Here is a 10,000-nt window from a genome sequence, read left to right as displayed (position 1 = left end):
TTAAAACAACCCAATTGTTGGGTTAAAACGACCCATTCACTGGGTTAAAACGACCCATTCACTGGGTTAAAACAACCCAATTGTTGGGTTAAAACGACCCATTCACTGGGTTAAAACGACCCATTCACTGGGTTAAAACGACCCATTCCCTGGGTTAAAACAACCCAATCGCTGGGTTAAAACGACCCATTCCCTGGGTTAAAACGACCCATTCACTGGGTTAAAACGACCCATTCACTGGGTTAAAACGACCCATTCCCTGGGTTAAAACAACCCAATCGCTGGGTTAAAACAACCCATTCCCTGGGTTAAAACGACCCATTCACTGGGTTAAAACGACCCATTCGCTGGGTTAAAACGACCCATTCGCTGGGTTAAAACGACCCAATCGCTGGGTTAAAACGACCCATTCTCTGGGTTAAAACGACCCATTCTCTGGGTTAAAACGACCCATTCGCTGGGTTAAAACAACCCATTCCCTGGGTTAAAACGACCCATTCCCTGGGTTAAAACGACCCATTCACTGGGTTAAAACGACCCATTCGCTGGGTTAAAACGACCCATTCGCTGGGTTAAAACGACCCATTCTCTGGGTTAAAACGACCCATTCGCTGGGTTAAAACAACCCATTCCCTGGGTTAAAACGACCCATTCCCTGGGTTAAAACGACCCATTCGCTGGGTTAAAACAACCCAATCGCTGGGTTAAAACGACCCATTCTCTGGGTTAAAACGACCCATTCCCTGGGTTAAAACGACCCATTCACTGGGTTAAAACAACCCATTCTCTGGGTTAAAACGACCCATTCCCTGGGTTAAAACGACCCATTCCCTGGGTTAAAACGACCCATTCACTGGGTTAAAACAACCCATTCTCTGGGTTAAAACGACCCAATCGCTGGGTTAAAACAACCCAATCGCTGGGTTAAAACGACCCATTCTCTGGGTTAAAACGACCCATTCCCTGGGTTAAAACGACCCATTCACTGGGTTAAAACAACCCATTCTCTGGGTTAAAACGACCCATTCGCTGGGTTAAAACGACCCAATCGCTGGGTTAAAACGACCCATTCTCTGGGTTAAAACGACCCATTCGCTGGCTTAAAACAACCCATTCTCTGGGTTAAAACGACCCATTCGCTGGCTTAAAACAACCCATTCTCTGGGTTAAAACGACCCATTCCCTGGGTTAAAACAACCCAATCGCTGGGTTAAAACAACCCATTCCCTGGGTTAAAACGACCCATTCACTGGGTTAAAACGACCCATTCGCTGGGTTAAAACGACCCATTCGCTGGGTTAAAACGACCCAATCGCTGGGTTAAAACGACCCATTCTCTGGGTTAAAACGACCCATTCTCTGGGTTAAAACGACCCATTCACTGGGTTAAAACGACCCATTCGCTGGGTTAAAACGACCCATTCGCTGGGTTAAAACGACCCATTCTCTGGGTTAAAACGACCCATTCGCTGGGTTAAAACAACCCATTCCCTGGGTTAAAACGACCCATTCCCTGGGTTAAAACGACCCATTCGCTGGGTTAAAACAACCCAATCGCTGGGTTAAAACGACCCATTCTCTGGGTTAAAACGACCCATTCCCTGGGTTAAAACGACCCATTCACTGGGTTAAAACAACCCATTCTCTGGGTTAAAACGACCCATTCCCTGGGTTAAAACGACCCATTCCCTGGGTTAAAACGACCCATTCACTGGGTTAAAACAACCCATTCTCTGGGTTAAAACGACCCAATCGCTGGGTTAAAACAACCCAATCGCTGGGTTAAAACGACCCATTCTCTGGGTTAAAACGACCCATTCCCTGGGTTAAAACGACCCATTCACTGGGTTAAAACAACCCATTCTCTGGTTTAAAACGACCCATTCACTGGGTTAAAACAACCCATTCTCTGGGTTAAAACGACCCATTCCCTGGGTTAAAACGACCCATTCACTGGGTTAAAACAACCCATTCTCTGGGTTAAAACGACCCATTCCCTGGGTTAAAACGACCCATTCCCTGGGTTAAAACGACCCATTCACTGGGTTAAAACAACCCATTCTCTGGGTTAAAACGACCCAATCGCTGGGTTAAAACAACCCAATCGCTGGGTTAAAACGACCCATTCTCTGGGTTAAAACGACCCATTCCCTGGGTTAAAACGACCCATTCACTGGGTTAAAACAACCCATTCTCTGGGTTAAAACGACCCATTCGCTGGGTTAAAACAACCCAATCGCTGGGTTAAAACGACCCATTCTCTGGGTTAAAACGACCCATTCCCTGGGTTAAAACGACCCATTCACTGGGTTAAAGCAACCCATTCTCTGGGTTAAAACGACCCATTCGCTGGCTTAAAACAACCCATTCTCTGGGTTAAAACGACCCATTCGCTGGGTTATAACAACTCATTCGCTGGGTTATAACTCATTCACTGGGTTAAAACGACCCATTCGCTGGCTTAAAACAACCCATTCTCTGGGTTAAAACAACCCATTCCCTGGGTTAAAACGACCCATTCCCTGGGTTAAAACGACCCATTCACTGGGTTAAAACAACCCATTCTCTGGGTTAAAACGACCCATTCGCTGGGTTAAAACGACCCAATCGCTGGGTTAAAACGACCCATTCTCTGGGTTAAAACGACCCATTCGCTGGCTTAAAACAACCCATTCTCTGGGTTAAAACGACCCATTCGCTGGCTTAAAACAACCCATTCTCTGGGTTAAAACGACCCATTCCCTGGGTTAAAACAACCCAATCGCTGGGTTAAAACAACCCATTCCCTGGGTTAAAACGACCCATTCACTGGGTTAAAACGACCCATTCGCTGGGTTAAAACGACCCATTCGCTGGGTTAAAACGACCCAATCGCTGGGTTAAAACGACCCATTCTCTGGGTTAAAACGACCCATTCTCTGGGTTAAAACGACCCATTCGCTGGGTTAAAACAACCCATTCCCTGGGTTAAAACGACCCATTCCCTGGGTTAAAACGACCCATTCGCTGGGTTAAAACGACCCATTCGCTGGGTTAAAACGACCCATTCTCTGGGTTAAAACGACCCATTCGCTGGGTTAAAACAACCCATTCCCTGGGTTAAAACGACCCATTCCCTGGGTTAAAACGACCCATTCGCTGGGTTAAAACAACCCAATCGCTGGGTTAAAACGACCCATTCTCTGGGTTAAAACGACCCATTCCCTGGGTTAAAACGACCCATTCACTGGGTTAAAACAACCCATTCTCTGGGTTAAAACGACCCATTCCCTGGGTTAAAACGACCCATTCCCTGGGTTAAAACGACCCATTCACTGGGTTAAAACAACCCATTCTCTGGGTTAAAACGACCCAATCGCTGGGTTAAAACAACCCAATCGCTGGGTTAAAACGACCCATTCTCTGGGTTAAAACGACCCATTCCCTGGGTTAAAACGACCCATTCACTGGGTTAAAACAACCCATTCTCTGGTTTAAAACGACCCATTCGCTGGGTTAAAACAACCCAATCGCTGGGTTAAAACGACCCATTCTCTGGGTTAAAACGACCCATTCCCTGGGTTAAAACGACCCATTCACTGGGTTAAAGCAACCCATTCTCTGGGTTAAAACGACCCATTCGCTGGCTTAAAACAACCCATTCTCTGGGTTAAAACGACCCATTCGCTGGGTTATAACAACTCATTCGCTGGGTTATAACTCATTCACTGGGTTAAAACGACCCATTCGCTGGCTTAAAACAACCCATTCTCTGGGTTAAAACAACCCATTCCCTGGGTTAAAACGACCCATTCCCTGGGTTAAAACGACCCATTCACTGGGTTAAAACAACCCATTCTCTGGGTTAAAACGACCCATTCGCTGGGTTAAAACGACCCAATCGCTGGGTTAAAACGACCCATTCTCTGGGTTAAAACGACCCATTCGCTGGCTTAAAACAACCCATTCTCTGGGTTAAAACGACCCATTCACTGGGTTAAAACGACCCATTCGCTGGCTTAAAACAACCCATTCTCTGGGTTAAAACGACCCATTCCCTGGGTTAAAACGACCCATTCTCTGGGTTAAAACGACCCATTCTCTGGGTTAAAACGACCCATTCTCTGGGTTAAAACGACCCATTCGCTGGGTTATAACCCATTCACTGGGTTAAAACGACCCATTCGCTGGAATAAAACAACCCAATCGCTGGGTTAAAACAACCCAATCGCTGGGTTAAAACGACCCATTCGCTGGCTTAAAACAACCCATTCTCTGGGTTAAAACGACCCATTCGCTGGGTTATAACAACCCATTCTCTGGGTTAAAACGACCCATTCCCTGGGTTAAAGCAACCCATTCTCTGGGTTAAAACGACCCATTCGCTGGGTTATAACAACCCATTCACTGGGTTAAAACGACCCATTCACTGGGTTAAAACAACCCAATCGCTGGGTTAAAACGACCCATTCGCTGGGTTATAACAACCCATTCACTGGGTTAAAACAACCCAATTGCTGGGTTAGTCCATTTTCAACCCAACTTGGGTTGTTTTTAACTCAGTATTTTTTAGAGTGTAACAATGAGTGAGATTTAATAAGTCAGGTCAGGTCAACTTTATTTATATAGCGCTTTTAACAATGTAGATTGTTTCAGAGCAGCTTTACAGTGTTAAACAGGAAAATAATGCAGCATAATTTTATTCAGCCATTCTGGAGAAAACGCTGATGTCATCAGTTCATCTCAATTATCATACAGTGACAGTGTGGGCTTTACATGTCAAGTCAAGTCAACTTTATTTATATAGCGCTTTTAACAATGTAGATTGTTTCAAAGCAGCTTTACAGTGTTAAACAGGAAAATAATGCAGCATAATTTTATTCAGCTGTATAGCCATTCTGGAAAAATTTCAAGTATCATACAGTGACAGTGTGGGCTTTAGATCAATAATTTGATCAGTAATTTAGTTTAAATGGTTAATTTAGTTTATTATTTCGATGTATTTCGATGTTTAGTTGAAAAATGTAGTGTCCCCAACTGAGCACGCCAAGCCAGAGGCAACAGTGGCAAGGAAACCAAAACCCCATCAGGTGACCTAATGGAGAAAAATAAACCTTGGGAGAAACCAGGCTCAGTCGGGGTGCCAGTTCTCCTCTGGCCAATTAACAAACAGCGTATTATTATTATTATTCTGGCAGTTTTACAGCTCGGAGGTCATAATAGATCAGAATAATACATCAGTAATTTAGTTTATATGTTTAATTTAGTTTAATAGTTAGATTTATTTGGATATTTAGTTGAACATGTAGTGTCCCCAACTGAGCAAACCAAGCCAGAGGCAACAGTGGCAAGAAAACCAAACCCCATCAGGAGCAGAATGGAGGAAAATAAACCTTGGAGAAACCAGGCTCAGTCGGGGGGGGCAGTTCTCCTCTGGCCAATTAACAAGCAGCGTATGATTATTATTATTATTATTATTATTATTATTATTATTATTATTATTATTATTATTCTGGCAGCTTTACAGCTCAGAGGTCATAATAGATCTGAATATTCGAGGGACCGGAGTCATCGCGCCGGAGACGGGTTTATTGAGGATGACATATCGATTTAAGAATTATTAAAATGTAATATTCGAACAATCGGAGTCATCACGCCGGAGACGGGTTTATTGAGGATGACATATCGATTTAAGAATTATTAAATTGTAATATTCGAACAATCTGAGTCATCACGCTGGAGACGGGTTTATTGAGGATGACATATCGATTTAAGAATTATTAAAATGTAATATTCGAACAATCGGAGTCATCACGCCGGAGACGGGTTTATTGAGGATGACATATCGATTTAAGAATTATTAAAATGTAATATTCGAACAATCGGAGTCATCACGCCGGAGACGGGTTTATTGAGGATGACATATCGATTTAAGAATTATTAAAATGTAATATTCGAACAATCGGAGTCATCGCGCCGGAGACGGGTTTATTGAGGATGACATATCGATTTAAGAATTATTAAAATGTAATATTCGAACAATCGGAGTCATCGCGCCGGAGACGGGTTTATTGAGGATGACATATCGATTTAAGAATTATTAAAATGTAATATTCGAACAATCGGAGTCATCACGCCGGAGACGGGTTTATTGAGATGCCGTGTCGATTTAAGAATGATTAAATTGTAATATTCGAACAATCAGAGTCATCGCGCGGAGACGGGTTTATTGAGGATGACATATCGATTTAAGAATTATTAAAATGTAATATTCGAACAATCGGAGTCATCGCGCCGGAGACGGGTTTATTGAGATGCCGTGTCGATTTAAGAATTATTAAATTGTACTATTCGAACAATCAGAGTCATCGCGCTGGAGACGGGTTTATTGAGGATGACATATCGATTTAAGAATTATTAAAATGTAATATTCGAACAATCGGAGTCATCGCGCCGGAGACGGGTTTATTGAGGATGACATATCGATTTAAGAATTATTAAATTGTAATATTCGAACAATCGGAGTCATCACGCTGGAGACGGGTTTATTGAGATGCCGTGTCGATTTAAGAATTATTAAATTGTAATATTCGAACAATCGGAGTCATCACGCTGGAGACGGGTTTATTGAGATGCCGTGTCGATTTAAGAATTATTAAATTGTAATATTCGAACAATCAGAGTCATCACGCCGGAGACGGGTTTATTGAGGATGACATATCGATTTAAGAATTATTAAAATGTAATATTCGAACAATCGGAGTCATCGCGCCGGAGACGGGTTTATTGAGATGCCGTGTCGATTTAAGAATTATTAAATTGTAATATTCGAACAATCAGAGTCATCACGCCGGAGACGGGTTTATTGAGGATGACATATCGATTTAAGAATTATTAAATTGTAATATTCGAACAATCGGAGTCATCACGCTGGAGACGGGTTTATTGAGGATGACGTATCGATTTAAGAATTATTAAATTGTAATATTCGAACAATCGGAGTCATCGCGCTGGAGACGGGTTTATTGAGATGCCGTGTCGATTTAAGAATTATTAAATTGTAATATTCGAACAATCGGAGTCATCACGCTGGAGACGGGTTTATTGAGATGCCGTGTCGATTTAAGAATTATTAAATTGTAATATTCGAACAATCGGAGTCATCGCGCTGGAGACGGGTTTATTGAGATGCCGTGTCGATTTAAGAATTATTAAATTGTAATATTCGAACAATCGGAGTCATCACGCTGGAGACGGGTTTATTGAGGATGACATATCGATTTAAGAATTATTAAATTGTAATATTCGAACAATCGGAGTCATCGCGCCGGAGACGGGTTTATTGAGGATGACATATCGATTTAAGAATTATTAAATTGTAATATTCGAACAATCGGAGTCATCACGCCGGAGACGGGTTTATTGAGGATGACATATCGATTTAAAAATTATTAAATTGTAATATTCGAACAATCGGAGTCATCGCGCGGAGACGGGTTTATTGAGGATGACATATCGATTTAAGAATTATTAAATTGTAATATTCGAACAATCGGAGTCATCGCGCCAGAGACGGGTTTATTGAGATGCCGTGTCGATTTAAGAATTATTAAATTGTAATATTCGAACAATCGGAGTCATCGCGCCGGAGACGGGTTTATTGAGGATGACATATCGATTTAAGAATTATTAAATTGTAATATTCGAACAATCGGAGTCATCACGCCGGAGACGGGTTTATTGAGGATGACATATCGATTTAAGAATTATTAAATTGTAATATTCGAACAATCGGAGTCATCGCGCGGAGACGGGTTTATTGAGGATGACATATCGATTTAAGAATTATTAAATTGTAATATTCGAACAATCGGAGTCATCGCGCGGAGACGGGTTTATTGAGGATGACATATCGATTTAAGAATTATTAAATTGTAATATTCGAACAATCGGAGTCATCGCGCCAGAGACGGGTTTATTGAGATGCCGTGTCGATTTAAGAATTATTAAATTGTAATATTCGAACAATCGGAGTCATCACGCCGGAGACGGGTTTATTGAGGATGACATATCGATTTAAGAATTATTAAAATGTAATATTCGAACAATCGGAGTCATCGCGCTGGAGACAGGTTTATTGAGGATGACATATCGATTTAAGAATTATTAAAATGTAATATTCGAACAATCGGAGTCATCGCGCCGGAGACGGGTTTATTGAGGATGACATATCGATTTAAGAATTATTAAATTGTAATATTCGAACAATCGGAGTCATCGCGCTGGAGACGGGTTTATTGAGATGCCGTGTCGATTTAAGAATTATTAAATTGTAATATTCGAACAATCGGAGTCATCACGCTGGAGACGGGTTTATTGAGATGCCGTGTCGATTTAAGAATTATTAAAATGTAATATTCGAACAATCGGAGTCATCGCGCTGGAGACGGGTTTATTGAGGATGACATATCGATTTAAGAATTATTAAAATGTAATATTCGAACAATCGGAGTCATCGTGCCGGAGACGGGTTTATTGAGATGCCGTGTCGATTTAAGAATTATTAAATTGTAATATTCGAACAATCGGAGTCATCGCGCTGGAGACGGGTTTATTGAGGATGACATCGATTTAAGAATTATTAAAATGTAATATTCGAACAATCGGAGTCATCGCGCTGGAGACGGGTTTATTGAGGATGACATATCGATTTAAGAATTATTAAAATGTAATATTCGAACAATCGGAGTCATCGCGCCGGAGACGGGTTTATTGAGATGCCGTGTCGATTTAAGAATTATTAAATTGTAATATTCGAACAATCGGAGTCATCACGCTGGAGACGGGTTTATTGAGGATGACATATCGATTTAAGTATTATTAAAATGTAATATTCGAACAATCGGAGTCATCGCGCCGGAGACGGGTTTATTGAGATGCCGTGTCGATTTAAGAATTATTAAATTGTAATATTCGAACCATCGGAGTCATCGCGCTGGAGACGGGTTTATTGAGGATGACATATCGATTTAAGTATTATTAAAATGTAATATTCGAACAATCGGAGTCATCGCGCCGGAGACGGGTTTATTGAGATGCCGTGTCGATTTAAGAATTATTAAATTGTAATATTCGAACAATCGGAGTCATCACGCTGGAGACGGGTTTATTGAGGATGACATATCGATTTAAGTATTATTAAAATGTAATATTCGAACAATCGGAGTCATCGCGCCGGAGACGGGTTTATTGAGGATGACATCGATTTAAGAATTATTAAATTGTAATATTCGAACAATCGGAGTCATCGCGCCGGAGACGGGTTTATTGAGGATGACATATCGATTTAAGTATTATTAAATTGTAATATTCGAACAATCGGAGTCATCACGCTGGAGACGGGTTTATTGAGATGCCGTGTCGATTTAAGAATTATTAAATTGTAATATTCGAACAATCGGAGTCATCACGCTGGAGACGGGTTTATTGAGGATGACATATCGATTTAAGTATTATTAAAATGTAATATTCGAACAATCGGAGTCATCGCGCCGGAGACGGGTTTATTGAGGATGACATCGATTTAAGAATTATTAAATTGTAATATTCGAACAATCGGAGTCATCGCGCCGGAGACGGGTTTATTGAGGATGACATATCGATTTAAGTATTATTAAAATGTAATATTCGAACAATCGGAGTCATCGCGCCGGAGACGGGTTTATTGAGGATGACATATCGATTTAAGTATTATTAAAATGTAATATTCGAACAATCGGAGTCATCACGCCGGAGACGGGTTTATTGAGGATGACATATCGATTTAAGTATTATTAAAATGTAATATTCGAACAATCGGAGTCATCACGCTGGAGACCGGTTTATTGAGGATGACATATCGATGAGGCAGTTTCAGGGGGAGTCTAATCACGGCCTCTCAAACACTTCAGGGTCATGTGTTGGTCTTAATTATTAATCAATAATAATAATTCAAAATACTTATTGAATGATCTATAATATA

General features: G+C 41.2%; 1 protein-coding gene across 1 annotated transcript in view; it reads left to right on the top strand.

Moving 5' to 3' along the window:
* The window catches only part of LOC307136190 (ryanodine receptor 3-like), a 307,469-nt gene that overhangs the window by 143,280 nt on the left and 154,189 nt on the right, over window positions 1-10,000 (top strand). The gene's annotated exons all lie outside the window — the stretch shown is intronic.

Source organism: Gobio gobio, assembly GCF_949357685.1.
Source record: "Gobio gobio genome assembly, chromosome: 13".
In the NCBI taxonomy this organism is placed as follows: Eukaryota; Metazoa; Chordata; class Actinopteri; order Cypriniformes; family Gobionidae; genus Gobio; species Gobio gobio.
Note: the sequence above shows the minus strand (reverse complement) of the source record. Positions and strands in the feature narration are given on the sequence as shown.